Source organism: Hylobates moloch, unplaced genomic scaffold, assembly GCF_009828535.3.
Source record: "Hylobates moloch isolate HMO894 unplaced genomic scaffold, HMol_V3 SCAFFOLD_1, whole genome shotgun sequence".
NCBI lineage: Eukaryota > Metazoa > Chordata > Mammalia > Primates > Hylobatidae > Hylobates > Hylobates moloch.
In genome coordinates this window covers 24,107,508-24,123,581 of record NW_026652276.1, presented here as the reverse complement: position 1 = coordinate 24,123,581, position 16,074 = coordinate 24,107,508, and the positions used below count along the sequence as shown (strand labels likewise).

General features: G+C 47.1%; 1 pseudogene; it reads right to left on the bottom strand.

Annotated features, from left to right (window-relative positions):
• Nucleotides 1-8,423: 8,423 nt before the first annotated feature.
• On the bottom strand, nucleotides 8,424-15,238 carry LOC116810721 (large ribosomal subunit protein uL30-like 1; annotated as a pseudogene).
• Between the last annotated feature and the right edge of the window lie 836 nt (nucleotides 15,239-16,074).

Sequence of the window (16,074 nt, the reverse complement as noted above, 5' to 3'; positions counted from 1 at the left end):
GAAAACCAGACGTGATCACTATCACCATAATTCATTTATTAGAAGCAAGTTACTGAATCCAGCCCACAATGAAGGGGAGAGGAATCAAGCTCCACCTCTTGAATGGAGGAGTATCAAAGAATTTGTGGACTATTTTAAAACCACTACACTGTCCACGGGCAGACTTATGAACTCCTACCCCAAACCCAGTCTCATTCAGCTGGTGCCTATTACAGTAAACAGTACCCACTTAAGGTAGCCAGGAGCCTGGGCCCTCTCTTTTCTCATGCTCACACCCCTCAAGTCTAATCAAACATCAAGTCCTCTCATTCTCATCTCCTAATATCCTAGCCACTAGGTAGCAAAGATAATGGTTAAGAGTATGGGCTTCCTGGCCAGGTGCAGTGACTCACACCTGTAATCTCAGCACTTTGAGAGGTCGAGGCAGGAGGACTGCTTGAGACCAGGAGTTCAAGACCAGCCTGGGCAACATAGTGAGACCCCATCTCTACTAAAAGAAATTTATAAATAAATTTTAAAAAGAGTATGGGCTCCCAGACTGAACCCCGGCTCAACCAATTACTAAACCTCCACATGCCTGTTTCCTCATCTTTAAATGAGGAGAATAGTATCTACCATATTGTGAGGATTAAATATACCATGTAAAACCCACAGGACAGTGCCTGGCACATAGTAAATACTAAATAAATACTTGCTATCATATTTCTCAAATTTGCATCTCTGTCCATCTGCACAGGTCTCAGCAATTGTCATCCTTCACCTAGATGATTTACACAGCCTCCTATTTGGTCTCCTTAAATCCACTCTGTTCTCAAATATGTTCTCCATAGAGCAGCCAAAGGGAGCTTTGCAAAGTGCGTATTTAATCATGTTAAACATCCACCCTCCACTACCATTGTTTAAAAGCCCTCAAAGGTTTCCCATTGCTTCTTAGGAAGAAGATAAAGCCTTCCTCTCACTCCGCACAACCTGGGCCCTTGCCCAAGTATCCAGCCACCTCCTGATAAGTCTCCCTGCTCTTCAGATTTTCATCAAACACACCATGCTTCTATCTGCCACAGGGCCTTAGCCCATGCTGCTCCCCAGAGGAAAACTCATGGCTTCTCTCACACCACCTTACCTCACCTAGAAAAAGTCTAATCACCTTTCCTATCTCAACACAGGTGTTATTGTCCGAAGAAACCCTCCCTGACTTCAAAATTTCCTTAGAACGCACATCCCAGTCTGTGATTATTTGAGTAACCCTCTCTCTCCCACTGGACACAAAGCTCCACATGAGCAGAGACCACACCTGCCATTGCTCACCATTCTTTGCTCAGCTCCTAGCCCATGCGTGGCACAAGGTCAGTTTCCAGGAAGTGTTTGTGGAATGAATAACTAAATGCTCTTGCTCTCTCAGATATTGCAGGGAGAGTTCCAAGAGTCAGGGACTGGCCAACAGAAAAGGACCCACCCTCCAGGCTGGCCTCCTCCCACGTCACCCACCCTGGAGATGCTGAATCATCAAGTCACTCTTAGCTGGACCATGTCTCGCATAAACAAATATCAGACCCCTCTGGAAGTGCCATGAAGTGGGGCTTCCTGCCTCACTCTGGGGCTGCCAGAGCTCTCCACACCACTGAGAAAGTGATGGATGGCTTTATCCATGGCTTCCTCAGATGCCGGGGAAAGGCTCAGATTTGCCTGGCTTCTGGAGGCTGCAGTTCCTGAGTACAAACCCCTGGCCTCCTCCCCAGCTGCCCTCCCTGAAATTGGGATCAGGAAACACATTCCCTTTCCATTAATTTATTTATTCACTGACTTCAGCCACCTTTCAGGGACTCTTTTTCTCCAAACTTCTGCGTGGGCGCCTGGGGGGCAGTGTGGGGTGGCAGAGAGCACATCCCACCCAAGTCTTGACCAGCTGTGCCACCAACATGCTTGTGGCCTTAGGAAATTTACTTTCTTTTCCTAGTATAACATGACACCTGCCTGCTTCCTCCTGCAAGTGTTCAATACTCCATGTCTGCAATTATCTCCAAGTCACCTCTTTCTTTCATCTCTTTCCCCAGCCACTCTCGGATGCTGGAGGCACTCTCTGCCACACAGAAAGGACTATTCATCCCTGGAAAGACTGTGCACTGGTTCTGCGCTGAGCACAGAAATCCAAGTCTGTCCCACAGAGAAAAGAGAGCCTGCTTCTCACATCACACAAAGGCCTCCATTTTGCCTGTGACCTCCACGGTCACCCTCCTTGGTCTTTCTTGTCCACTCAGCTAACTTCTTTATTTTGTGTCTGTCCACGCCATGCCTGCTGCTGATGTGCCCAATGTGAGGACCCTGTCTGCTTCCCAATGTCTGAGGCTCTGCTGTTCCTACCACAGAGTCACAGGTCCCTCAAACCCCCACCTGCAGCTCACCAGGTCACAAATCCCAGCGTGAATCCTTACAGTAAGCCAAAGAAAGGAGTTTCATCCCCCACCTTGGGACGCAGCTCCCTTTGGCCTTGCAGCCCTGAGGCCCCGAGGCCTATGTGCATGGTCACTGGCCTCCTCCTGCCTTGGGCCCATCCTGAGGCCCTGTCTTGGTAACCTGCTTTGAGACCCAACTCCAAATGCCCAGCCCCCTTGTCTTGCTCTTGTTCCTGATTTGCTCTGAGGCCCTGCTGCTGGGGTACAGACATCCCTGGGCCACCTAAACTCCTGAAGATCACCTTCTCCAGAGCCCCAGAAGGTAGGCTAAGCCCACCTGGTGTGACATCTGACTCCATACCCTGTTCCTCTATCCACTCACCTTGGCCATGACCCCCTATCCCTTGTCTTCTGGCCTGGATCACCCCCAGCACAGTCTACCTTGCCTGCCTCTCCCCTAGTTAAAAGTCTCCCTCAGTTTGCTCCCTGCAGTGGGATGACCCTAAATATTCCCCAAACTACTTCTTGTCAAGCATTTCTAGGGCCCCAGAGTAGATCTCAAAGAGACTTTTAGCTCTTGCCCTAAGATATAATGCTCCTTTTCTTATATCCCTGTGTTCAAACTATTTATCATTCAACAAACTTTTTTTTTAAGAATCTAATCTGTGCTGGCTTCTATTTTATGCACTGGGGTTGAAGCAATGAACAAAACAGAGAGGAATCTCTGCCCTCATGGGTTTGCACTTCAGTGAAAGCCCACAAGACATGGAGTCAAACTCCAAAAAGAGAATTTCCTCTGCCTGTCCTGAGGCCTCTCCACTCACCAAGTGGAGTCAACCTTTCTGGTACTGCCATCTTGAATCTCAAAGCATCGAGCTCCATTATTGTCTCCCTCCAAGCTCCACTCCTGTTCCAGCTGTTGCTCCCCACGGTTTCCCCTTCGGGGGAGGAACAATTGTGCCCCCTTTGGCTCCTCCAATATCTCCACTGCTTTTCCTTCCCCCTTCCTGCTGCCTCCTCCTCTTCCTGGGTCAGATTCACTAGTCAGCGCTTTTACCCCTGAGGAACATCCTCTGTCCCCTCTCCAGTAACCCACCCCCCTCCCTTTTGTTCTGTCTCATCAGCAAGGCTAGCCTGCACTGCCCTCCATGCAGATTTTCTCCTCCCCAGAGGCTGCCACTGGAGTCCACAATGACAGGGGAGCTGAACATTTCCCAGTCAGTCGCCAGCCCTCAGCAGAGCTTGGCCTGAGGCCCATGCAAGCATCTCAGGAGAGGAAAATCAACTTTCCTGGACCCAGCCCTGGCTTTCCAGTGAGATCCCACAGCCTCCGCAGGCTGCTGGCATCCACTCCGGAAAGGACATATGGGTGGTAAGCAGGACTCTGTGTGCCCTGCAGCCTCTACAGGGCAAAGGCCTGGCCCTTGCCATAGGAGCAGATCTGACACATGTGCGGTGGTTCTGGTGCATAACCACCCAGAACATGGTGCAGAGCCAGCCTGGGCCTTCGAGACCCCTGAGTCGCAGAGCAGCCAAAGAACTCCCAAGGGCTCTGAAGGTGGGACAGGGACAGGGACCTGCAATGCCATGGTACCATTGCCTCTTCCCTCCCATACAAGGAACTATTCTGTATGGCCTGGCCCCTCAGGTTCCTATGGCCCTGGCATAGACAATAAGAAATAGCCTACCTCCCTTCTTTTGCCCCCAACAAGCACTCAAAATGAGAGTCATCCATTCTCCTAGACCAAGCAACTAGGCAGATACCAGCTCACAGGTGAGTGGAGGCTCATACCAGCCTGCCCTACCTGCCAGCTTCACCAGAGTCTGAGCATTCTTAGGCCCCTTCATTATGCCGGGGGCCCTCCAGACCTAATTTTGGGCTATCACTAGCACCGAGCCACCCTCTCCAGTGGGCTGAGACCCCATGTGAGTGAAGAGGACAGGCTGTGATGAGAAGGGAGTGGCTCTCCCAGTCAGGCACAGAGCACCCTGCAAGTCAGCACATTTGGTCAAGACAAAGAAGGGCTGCTACAGAAATCTAAGTGGATATCTGACACTGGGGCAGTGGAACTCCCCTTTGGAAGATGGACTGTAGGAGGATTATATTCTCCCTCACCAGGTTTCTTCTTCCCTGGTTAGAAGAGTTTTGAAGTCAACAACAGGGGCTAGTTCTGGAGCAAACCAGCTCTAAGCTATAGTGACCCAGAAACAGAAGCTAAGAAGGCAGTAGCTCACACCTGTAATCCCGGCAATTTGGGAGGTCAAGGCAGGAGGATCATTAGAGGCCAGGAGTTTGAGGCTGCAGTGAGCTATGATCATGCCATTGCACTCCAGCCTGGGCGACAGAACAAGACTCTGTCAAGAAGAAAGAAGAAAGAAGAAGAGAAGGAGAAGGAGAAGGAGGAGGAAGAGGAGGAGGAGGAGGAAGAAGAAGAAGAAGAAGAAGAAGAAGAGGAGGGGGGGGGGGGAGGAAGAGGAGGAGGAGGAGGAAGAAGCAGAAGAAGAAGCAGAAGAAGCAGAAGCAGCAGCAGCAGCAAAGAATAGAACAGCATCTTTCTTTTTTTTTTTTTTTTTTCCTGAGACGGAGTCTTGCTCTGTCCGAGGCTGGAGTACAGTGGTACGATCTCGGCTCACTACAAGCTCCGCCTCCCAGGTTCACACCATTCTCCTGCCTCAGCCTCCCAAGTAGCTGGGACTACAGGCGCCCACCACCATGCCTGGCCAATTTTTTGTATTTTTAGTAGAGATGGGGTTTCACCGTATTAGCCAGGATGGTCTCGATCTCCTGACCTCATGATCTGCCCGTCTCGGCCTCCCAAAGTGCTGGGATTACAGGCGTGAGCCACTGCACCCAGCCAAGAACAGCATCTTTAGAAGACCAGCTATTCTGGGAGAAGAAAAGGGGCAAAAAAATGGTGATAACCTCATTATTCTTGGGAACCTAATAAGACTCTAACCAGGTCATAGCTGCCAGGAGAGGGGGTTAATGGTATTCAGAAGTTACAACTGAGGTGATGGCAGCTAGAGTATTACCAGGACCTTCCAAAGAAGGCAGAAGAGGAATTTAAGAGGGGGTGGTGAGCAGGCATCATCTTTCCTAGAGATCAACACCAAAAAGATTATGATACAGACCTAGGAGGGAGAGAGTCCAGCTTCCAGATTCCAGACTGGGGGCCAGGAGGGTACATAATTCTGAGAGCCCTATCAGTCCTTCCCTGAAGCAGAGAGGATTCACCTACAGAAACACAAGGAAGGGAGGGTCTAGCCGCCCCTCCCTCCAATATCCACTCTCATGGGCTTCTGGCAACCCATCTTTGGGGGCGCAAGCCCCGGCATCCACAGCAGGGTCATTTTTACAAGGTGCGCACACCCCATGCCTCCCGGGGCTTTTGACACTCCCTAGAGGGACACTGCCAAGGCTCCTGGGAGCACCACAGGAGGCCCGTGGGTGCTATCCTGGAGCCAAGTTCAGCTGCTCCCCCAGCTGGAGCCCAGCCTCCTGATTGTGTGCCCCAGCTGGCTCTAGGGACTTGGGGAGACTTCCACTTCCCTTTGTAATAAGGGGCTTGGATTAGCAATATTTCCCAACTATGATTTGAAGAACTCTGACCCCACTAGATGCTCCATAGCAAGAGGTTTCACTGGACAAATAATCCTAGGAAATGCTGCAACTCTACCAACCCTCTTGGAACTCTCTGTTCTCCTTAGCATAGTAGAGGCTTTGAGCAGCCTACAGTGAGGAGGAGAGGGAAGGCAGCTTAACTTTGGTGATGTTTTGTATTGGCCTCCACACATGAATTCTGTTCTAAGTGGTTTATCTCAAATCTTCTGGGTAAGGCACTATTGTAACCCCATTTTATACAGCCATCCTCTGGGTGGCTCTGCGCTGCTCTTCTTGGCCCAAAGTTTCTCAAATGTCCCGTTCAAGCCTGGGACATTTGTCATGAGCACGGCTTTAGAAATTCTGGACAGGAGGACCTCTAAGACTAATTAGATGCTTTCCTCACACTGAGACAAGTCCCATTAAATTAGAGAGGGAGGGGAGGGGAAGAAAGAGAGAGAGACCGAGAGAGAAACAGAGCAAGAGAGACACACATCAAGAGAGACACAGAGAGCGACGCAGAGAGACACTGAGAGACACATACAAAGACACGCTGAGAGGGAGACTGAGAGGGACAGAGACTGAGACAGAGAGAGACACTGAGAGACAGAGACATGAGAGAGACACTGAGAGACAGAAACACTGAGACACAGAGACACTGAGAGACAGAGACAACATGAGAGAGACACTGAGAGCCAGGGACACTGAGACACAGAGACACGGAGAGACAGAGACACTGAGACACAGAGACACTGAGATATACACACAGAGAGAAGGCAGCAGGGAGAGGAGAGTGTAGCCATGGTTGTGAGGAGAACCTGCTGAGATGAGCTTTGTGAGTGAGCCTGTGCTTTTGGAGGGGAGATGACGGCAGCTTGAGTAGGGGATCTCAAACCCACCTGGGCAAAGCCAGACCCCCCTTGGAATGGGTTTCCATTCACAAGTTGAGGAGGGCAATGCCCGTGCCAGTGACAGAGGAACTCTCACGGAGGAAACAGGCAGATCCTCATCACCCTTTGGCTCCTCATGGGCAGCCTGGCCTGGGTGAGGAGGACCCTGGAGTCCACCTGGGAAATCTCAGCCACCTGCTGGAGGGGGCAGCTTTAGGGCTTCAGGGCTAAAGAAGTAGGATAACTAGGGCCAGAATTGTAGCGACAAGGGAACGCATGCTCAGTGACAGACCCAGGCTGAATGTGAACAACCCATTCCCCTCCACCCAGCCCTTTCCCCCAAACCACTCACATGCCTGCCCCCCTCAGCCCTGAACACCCAACCCCAGCCTGCACAGAAGACCTGCAGCCTGGAAGCAGGCAGGCTTGGAGCCCTGCAAGGGTTGGGGGTTGGTTCTGTCCATCTTTGGATCCCCACCCCCAGCCCTGTCCAAGACATTTGTCCTCAAAGGAGCTTTATTTGGTCTTCTCTCCATTTTTGTGCAAGCCTAGTGAGAAGCCATGGCCAGCAAAAGGAAGCAACAGCCACCTGCCTGGACCTCATTTGAGAGGGGCTGCAATGGGCCACCTGTCCCCAAGCTTCCCTCCCACGCAGTAGGTCACAGAGTCTGGCCACTAGGAGAAAGTCCGAGAATGTTAAGGTTTGAAGGGACCTAAGAGCCTAATCTTCCAGCGGAAGCCTCTGTCCCTCCAGGCTGGGGCAAAGAGGGCTGACCGCAGGTGGCAGCACGCAGGTCACATTTGTCTCACAAGATTTGGCCTCCGGTGAGCCTAAGTGCTGTGGAGCAAGGGTTAGGAGTTCCCACTCAGGAATAAGACTGCCGGGATCTAATTCCCAGTTCTGCCACTTCCTATCTGAAAAACACATGCCTCAGTTTCCTTCTCTATAAAACACAGCCCCATCACCAGGCTGAGGGCAGACTCTTTGGGGGCAGATCTGTCACCAGCCCATTTTGCAGATGAGGAAACTGAGGTGAATGAGCCGGCACTGGGACCCTAAGTGCGTCATTCCAAGCACAGAGATCTTGCCACTTCAGCAAGCCAACTTCCTTCCCCAGGGAAGGCTGGAAAACAGTAACTGGAGAAGGGGGCAGGAGGGTCTCTGCCTGGGTGCAAGGCTCAAGGCTGGCCAGTCCTGCCATTCCTCTTGCCTCTGGTTTTTCCGAATTCTGCCTCTCCCCCTAGAAAGCCATTGCAGGCAGGGCACTCCCAAGCCTCGTTTACAAAATTATAAGCTTCCTTTGTCCCCAGTCTCCTCTGGTTACAATAACACTCATCGGCTCTCCAGAGCTTTCAGGGGCATGGAAAATGTGACTTCACTCCTCAAGGATTTCTGATTTAACAAAATGGCATTGGGGAAAGAAAATGAAAAAGAATGTCTCTGTCCATCCCTGATAGAAAAGGCAATAGGGCTCCAGCCTCCCAGCCCAGAGTCACAGCCAAGAGCTCCCAGAGGGTCCAGAAGGCACAGACAGGGGATCCTCACTCCCCCCTGGGCCCCACAGACTGGAAATCAGCCTCTCTGGGTGGGGTCTAAGGGGAAAAGGGAGGGAAAGGGTCACTGAGGACAGGTGTCAAAGGCAGGAAATAAATATATCCTGTCTTGCCATTCCCCAATTTGACAACTTTATTATTCCTGTCCTTCTTTATTCAGTCAGTCCATCAGTCACTTGTCCTAAGTGCTTAAAACGAGTGGCTCTGGTGTCCAACCACCTGGGATAGTATTCTGGCTCTGCCATCTTTCCAAGACTCAGTTTTCTCATCTGCAAAATAGAGACAATATAGTCTGGACTTTATAGAGCTGCTGTGAAAACTAATGAGATACCATGCTAAGGGCTTCACACCATGCCAGCAGATCAGAAGCTCTCAAGACATGGTAGCTCTTGGTGCTGTCATTCATGGGAATGGCAAAGCTTTGTCAAGCAGAACAATGTGTCTGAGGCTGGACTGTTGGGAGTACCCATCTCATGGCACCTGCAGTCTAGAGACCCAGCCCTGGAGGCTCCTAGCTGGCCCATTACTTTAAGTCCTGAACACCAGGGCTAGTCTAATAGGTAGACTGGCAGGGTAAGGAGAAGGGCTTAGTGAGTGCTTGCTGCATACAAGACGCTGTGCAGGTGCTACGGAAAATTCAGAAATGGCAACTATAAATCAAATACCACAATTTCAGGGATATGAGAAATATAATTTTTTTTAAAAATTCTTTAAATCAAGTTAAATCCATCTCTGAGCCCCCATCCCATCTGAGACAGGAAATTTGGTCCTGGTCATTAATGGAACCCGCCCATCCTCTCTCTCACCAGCATCACTGGAAGGGGTGCATGCATGGGCACTGGCCATTTGTCCCCACTGGTTACTGCTGAGATTTCTGATGCAAGACCACACGGCACCCAGGATCCCAGGGGCTCTGCTGCTTCTGTGCCAACCAGTGTCAGAGAAAGCTACTCACAGACACATCACACAGTCAGCCCACTCTGAGGTCCTGCCCACCCTGGGCATTGCCAGGGAAAAGGATGCTCTGCCTCCGGGACTCTTCCCTCAAAGGCACTCACATCTCAAAGAACTCAGGGTCCCAGAAAGGAAGAAAAAAGAAAAGAAAGCAATTCCTACTCCCTGGCCTGCAGCAGCAAGTCTCCCAAAGCAGGGATCCCAAAGGAGCAGGCTGTTTACACGGGGGGAGTTGGGAGCAGCGGAGACAAAAATATAAGGATAACAGAAAATGAATCGTCGTATCTCACAGACGGCCCCTCTAAAGAGGTGATTTCCAGGGGCTGCCAACAAGACACCTGCACCCCCTCCACCTTCTACCCCTACCCCATCACCCACAGGCAGAGGAAGCAGCAAACCACATGGTGACATTTCAGGGCTAACAAAAAGCCCTCCAGGAAGTAAATCAATCTCCCCCAACCTTCCTGAACGCCTACACTCTTCTTCATCTAAGGCACATGTCCTGGAGAGGTCTCTGCCTAAAGGGATCAGTTGACTTATCACTGTCACCTTGCTGAGGCCAGGGCAACAGGGAAGATAAGTGTTGACTGGGAAGCAATACTTATCCAAGCAAGGAAATGGGTATTTAATACCTACTAGGTACCACCAGGTGATTTCACAAACATCCTACCTGCTCAACACAACCATGCAAAATGAGTGCTTCATTCCCCTTTATGATGAGGAAACAAAGGTCCTGAGAGAGGGGCCAAGGTCACAGAGCTGTATTATGACAAAGCTGAGAACACTCAACTAATATTTAATAATAATACTATCACTTATTATAGTACTATTAACATTCCCATTTTACAGAAGAGACTCTGAGGCACAGCAATTAAAGGACCTGTAAGGGCCAAGAAGGCTGCTCCTGAGGCCTGGGCTATTGACCCCCTCATTTTTCTGCCTCTGCATGAGAAGCAACTCGTTGGAAAGTCCCACCAGCTCTGAGAATTCATGTTTTACCCAGATTCCTGCAAATGAGTAGGGAAGCACTACCAAGGATTCTGGTAGCTTTGCATAGGACTTAAAGACTCATGATTTTGAAATAAAGTTTTGTAAAAAATAAAAATGCAAATATTTAGAAACCAATTAAAGAGCATTGCTTTAGGGAGCAAAAGACAAAAACCCCTCCGTGCCTCACTGTCTCCTCCCACTCACCCCCCACATCAATTCAATGGCCTGGAATCCCTGCCTTTGTTCAATAAACAGAGATGGCTCTAAAGAGAGGACCCAATATGCTGAGCAGTCTTGGATAAAGAACACCGACAGTCAGAGATGGAAAGATACCTTCGTCGGACAGATGAGAAAACTGAGGTCCGCATGACGGAGCGACTTGCCCAGGGTCAGGCACCTGCGTAGGCACCTGGACACATGTGCGTGTGCACGCAAGCAAGGCCGCGCACGCTGGGCTCTGGCCGGCACGGCCCTCACGTGCCCTCACGCACGTATGCCCCGCATGGGTTCCCCCAGCGAGCTATCCCTGCGCCCACCCCTTCCCCTGCCCGGGCCTCCGAAGCAGCTCACACGCAGGTGAAGACTGCCCCCTGGTGGGCGGGAGCCCTCTGGAGGCCCGCAGGCCCAGCGTCCTGCGCCCGTAATCCCTGAAAGGGGCTCCTCTGGAATCACTCCCAGGCCCTGGGGCCAAGATCGAGGCTGCTTTGGGAAATGGGCTTACACGGGTGTGGGTTGGGACCTCTGGGGTCTTAGAACCAGGGAAATAATAAAGCAGAGGCTTGATGTTGCAAGTTTAGTTCCCGGAAGCTGACTGAAATGGAGAGGAGCAACAGGAAAGTTTTTTGGGGGGGCTTTCTAGAGATCAACACCTCTTCCAAGGAAGGGACACAAGCAGGGCTGGGCAGAGAACGTGCGCTGCAGCACAGTCACCTGAAGGCCGGGAGCACGGAAGTTAGGATGGCCCTCTGGGACTAACAGGTTTAGCAGATAAAAATACAGGATGCCCAGTTAAATTTGAATTTCGGATAAATGTGAAAGTTTTTTGTATAAATATGTTCCATGCAAGAAGAGAAGAGTGTCTGTGCAAAAGGGATGGGAGATGGGGGGTTGCGGTGATGGAGACTGCTTACATATAGAGAGATGGAACAAACAGTCACCCACCACATTCGTGGTTTCTGTAGATTAAACCAACTGTGGATTGAAAATATTGGGGGAAGAAATGGCTGGTTACAACTGTACCAAACAGGTACAGGCTTTTTTTTCTTGTCATTATTTCCTAAACAATATAGTATGACAATTATTTATGTAGCATTTACATTGTGTTATGTATTACAAGTAATCTAGAGGTTACAGGAAGATGTGTGTAAGTTATATGCAAATACTACACCGTTTTACATAAGGTATTTGAGCATCCATGGATTTTGGTATCTGAGGGAGTTCTGGAACAAATCCCCCATGGATACTGAGAGACAATTGTACTAGGGATAATAGGAGCCATCTTTCTCATTACTGGAAATGAGAGTAGGAAATATGGAAAAAAGACAGCAAGAATAAACCCAGTGGAAATACAGATATTGGTGTGAGCTCAGTTTGCAATATATAGAGGTAGAAAAATACAGATATAAATGCATGAATGACTATATGGACTGCATGTTTGTATGTAGAACTATTGTGGACTGCATATTTGTATCCCTCTCCCAAATTCATATATTTAAACCCTAACCCCCAATGGCATAATATTAGGAAGCTGAGCATTTGGAAGGCAGTTAGGTTTAGATGAGGTTATGAGGGTAGAGATCCCCATGATTGGACTGTGTCTTTTAAGAAGAGAGAGAGACTAGAGCTTGTTGTCTCTACCATGTGGGGATACAGTGAGAAGATGGTCATCTGCAAACCAGGAAGTGGGCCTTCACCAGACATGGACTCTGCACCCTGATCTTGGACTTCCCAGACTCCAGAATTGTAAGAAATGCATTTTTGTTGTTTAAGCCACCTAGTCTATGGTATCTTGTTATAGAAGCCCAGACTGACTAAGAAAATGACTCTAGATATAAAGGTGGAATGTGTGTGTGTATAGTTTGCTTGTATGTATGTATATCTATATATACATATGTAGATATGAGGATATATGTAGAGATAACATATATTCTCTATCTCTACTGAGAAGATGTAGGGATAGCAACACCCTAATAACAATGACCACACTCCTTGGTTTCTAAATACCATTCTGTGCTAAAAGAAACCAGAGCTCCTTGCAGAAATAGCCACTTCTAAGACTAGAGCTGAAAAAAGTACTGTCAATTACTAAGTGACAGTGACAGTTATTACAACATCCAACTATGATTGTCTAGTTCTCCCTGTAGTTGTATCATTTTTTGTTTCATGTATCTTGAAGTGCTATTATTAAATACATACACATTTAGAATTGATATCTCTTCTCAAGGAATTGACTCCTTTATCATCTGGGTTAGTCACCTTGGCCTGCCTAACAAAATGCCATAGAACAAGTGGCTTAAACAACAGACAGTACTTTATTACTGTTTTGAAGGCTGGAAAGTCCATGATCAAGGTGGCAACAGGGTTGGTTCTGGTGAAGCCTCTCTTCTCTCCTTGGCTTATAGATGGCCACCTTGTTGTGTCTTCATGAATTAGTCTGTTCTCACATTGCTAATAAAGACATACCTGAGACTGGGTAATTTATAAAGGAAAGAGATTTAATGGACTCACAGTTTCACATGGCTGGGGAGGCCTCACAATCACACAATCATGGTGGAAGACGAATGAGGAGCAGAGTCACATCTTACATAGCGGCAGGCAAGAGAGCTTGTGTGGGGAATCTCCAATTTATAAAACCATCAGATCTCGTAAGATTTATTCACTATCATGAGAAAAATATGGGGGAAACCGCCCCCATGATTCAATTATCTCCACCTGGCCCCACCTTTGACATGTGGGCACTATAACTATTCAAGGTGAGATTTGGGTGGAGACGCAGACAGACCATATCACTTAACATGGCATTTCTTCCGTGTATGCAGAGAGAGATCTCTGGTGTCTCTTCCTCTTCTTATATGGACACCAGTCCTAATGGTCCCACCCTTATGGCCTCCTTTAACTTTAATTACTTTTGTAAAGGCTCTATCTCCAAATACAGACACTTTGATGGTTAGGACATCAACATATTAATTTTGAGAAAACACAATTCAGTTCAAAAAATAATCTGTACCATTGTGACCCATGATCATCTTTATCTTCTTGTCTATTTTGTCAGATATTAATATAGCTATACCAGCCTTTTTATGTTTGATGTTTGCATAAATAGCTTTTTTCATTCTCTTACCTTTGTCAGTGTGTTAATACTTAACACACATCTCTTCTAAACAGTGTTTTACTGTGTCTTGCTTTTTAATTGTCTGACAAACTGCATTTTGAGTGCTTAGTCTTTTATTAATTAAATTATTGACATGGTTTGCTTTAATTCTACCATCTTGCTACTTGTTTTCTTATCTGTTCCCTCTATTCTTCATTCTTTTGTTTCCTCTTTCCTGTCTTGAGTAATTTTTAGTATTCTATTTTCTCTATTGGCTTTTTAATCATACCTCTTTGTACTTTTTTTTTTTTTTGCAGAGACAAGTGAACATTTATTTTTGTACCTTTCTTCCTATGTGTATTTCAAGTCTTTTTCAAAACAAGGCCTGAGGAATCTCCAGATTCAATTATGTCCCTGGGCTTGGTCGACAGCTGCATGAGTCTTAGGGAGCCTTGTACAAATGCTAGAGTTACTCATTTACCAACATTAAACCCTAGGATAGAAGATGAAACAAAGCAGGTTTCCTTCCTCCATGGAATGTGCTGATTTCAGACGAGGCAGCAGCCAATGTAGAAAACGCTGGAATTTTTCCTTGGAACTGGACTGTGATGAGAGGTGCCTGCCATGAACATAAGCTGCTGTCTTTTCTTTGACCCTTCCTTTCCAGTTTGTGAAGATAAAGCCGGAAATAATCTTCTCTGAAGATACTTGATAAAAATGTCCCCCCAAAAAAAACAAAAACACATGCTTCCACTTCACTGATAAAAATTTACTGCAGTTTGGCACCTGGGTCTCGTTCAGCTGGCGGATGAGCTGATTGATGCGTTCACCCTGATAGCCAGGTGTGCCTATCTCCTTGAGGAAGCCCACTCTATTTTTGGTAGCATGACAGGCCACTGAGAAGTGGAAAGGGCACAAGAACCATGAGATCTCCTGGAAATGCTTCCCTGGAAAGGCAATTTCATGAATGAGGTCTTCCAAGCAAATGACACCAAACTTCAAACTTCCCTAGGTGCTCCTCAATTACTGTGTTGTCTGTCAGAGGGATGGTCTTATTCTTGACCTTGGCTTGTCCACGTTTCAAAATGAGTTCCCAGAGAGACTTCAGATTTGGAAATCCCCAGGTCACATAAGGTTCCACTATACGCAGCATTTTTAGCTTCTGGGGGGTGACTTTTACAAAGACACCACTAAAAATTTTCTTTAGGCAAAGTCTTGCAATGGTTCTCTGCACCAGTAAACATGCCATCAATCCTTTCAATGCGTTCAACAAAGGCCAAGGAATGTTTATCTGGTGATTCCAAGGCACGAGGTTTCACTTTTAGTCATCTGAGACGCACCTTGTCACGTTTCTGCCTCCAGGAATCATGTAGAAATGATTCCATTCACTTAAACCTGAGCCCTTTTCCTTCCTCTGCTCCTTCTTTGCCAAAAGTGCCTGCTTTGCCTGGGTGGCTTTGAGGGCTTGATAAGCCTTCCTCTTTTTCAGGAGATTTTCTGGAACCAAAGGGATTTGTCTTTGCTCTTGCTCCACCATCTTTCTAGTGTTGCAACTACCTGCACTTTTTATTTTAGTAATTGCTTTAGAGGTTACAATAGGCGTTCTTAACTTATCAGACTTTATCTTGAAATAATATACCATACACATAATTTGAGATTCTTAAAATAGTATAATCTCATTTACCTGCAATCCATCTTTTGTGTTATTATTGCCATATACATATTTCTGCATGAATTATAAACTCCACAATACAGTTATTATTTTTAAATGAAAATGTTAACTTTTGAATAATTTAAGAAAATAAAAATATAGTTATATTTATTCACGTTTCCCATGTGCCATATTCTTCAATCCTTCCTGTAGATCCAGATTCTCTCTAGTAGCATCTCTCTTCAGCTTAAAGAACTTCCTTTAGCATTTAATGTAGTATAAGTATGCTGTTGGAAAATTCTCTCTGCTTTTATGTTTAACTTAATATGCCTTTATTTGTCTTCATTTCTGAAAGCTATCTTCACTGAATATTTAATCCAACATTGATAATATATTTCTTTCTGCAATTTAAAGATGTTATTCCATTGTCTTCTGGCTTTCAATTTTTATGATGAGAAGTCAGCTGTAGTTCTTATCATTGTTTTCCTGTATATAATGTGCATTTTTATTTGGTTATGTTTAACAACTTTTTTTCCCAGTTTTAACTTTCAGAAGTTGGACTATCAAAATGCCTGAGTGTGATGTTCCCTGTATTTATCTTGATTGAGATTCAATGAGCTTTCTGTATGTGTGACTTACTGATTTTGACCAATTTTGGAAAATTGGTGGGAAGAGCCATTATTAAGGTTTTTTAAATCCGTATTTGCAAATCTTAATCCCTAGGTCAGCAGTCC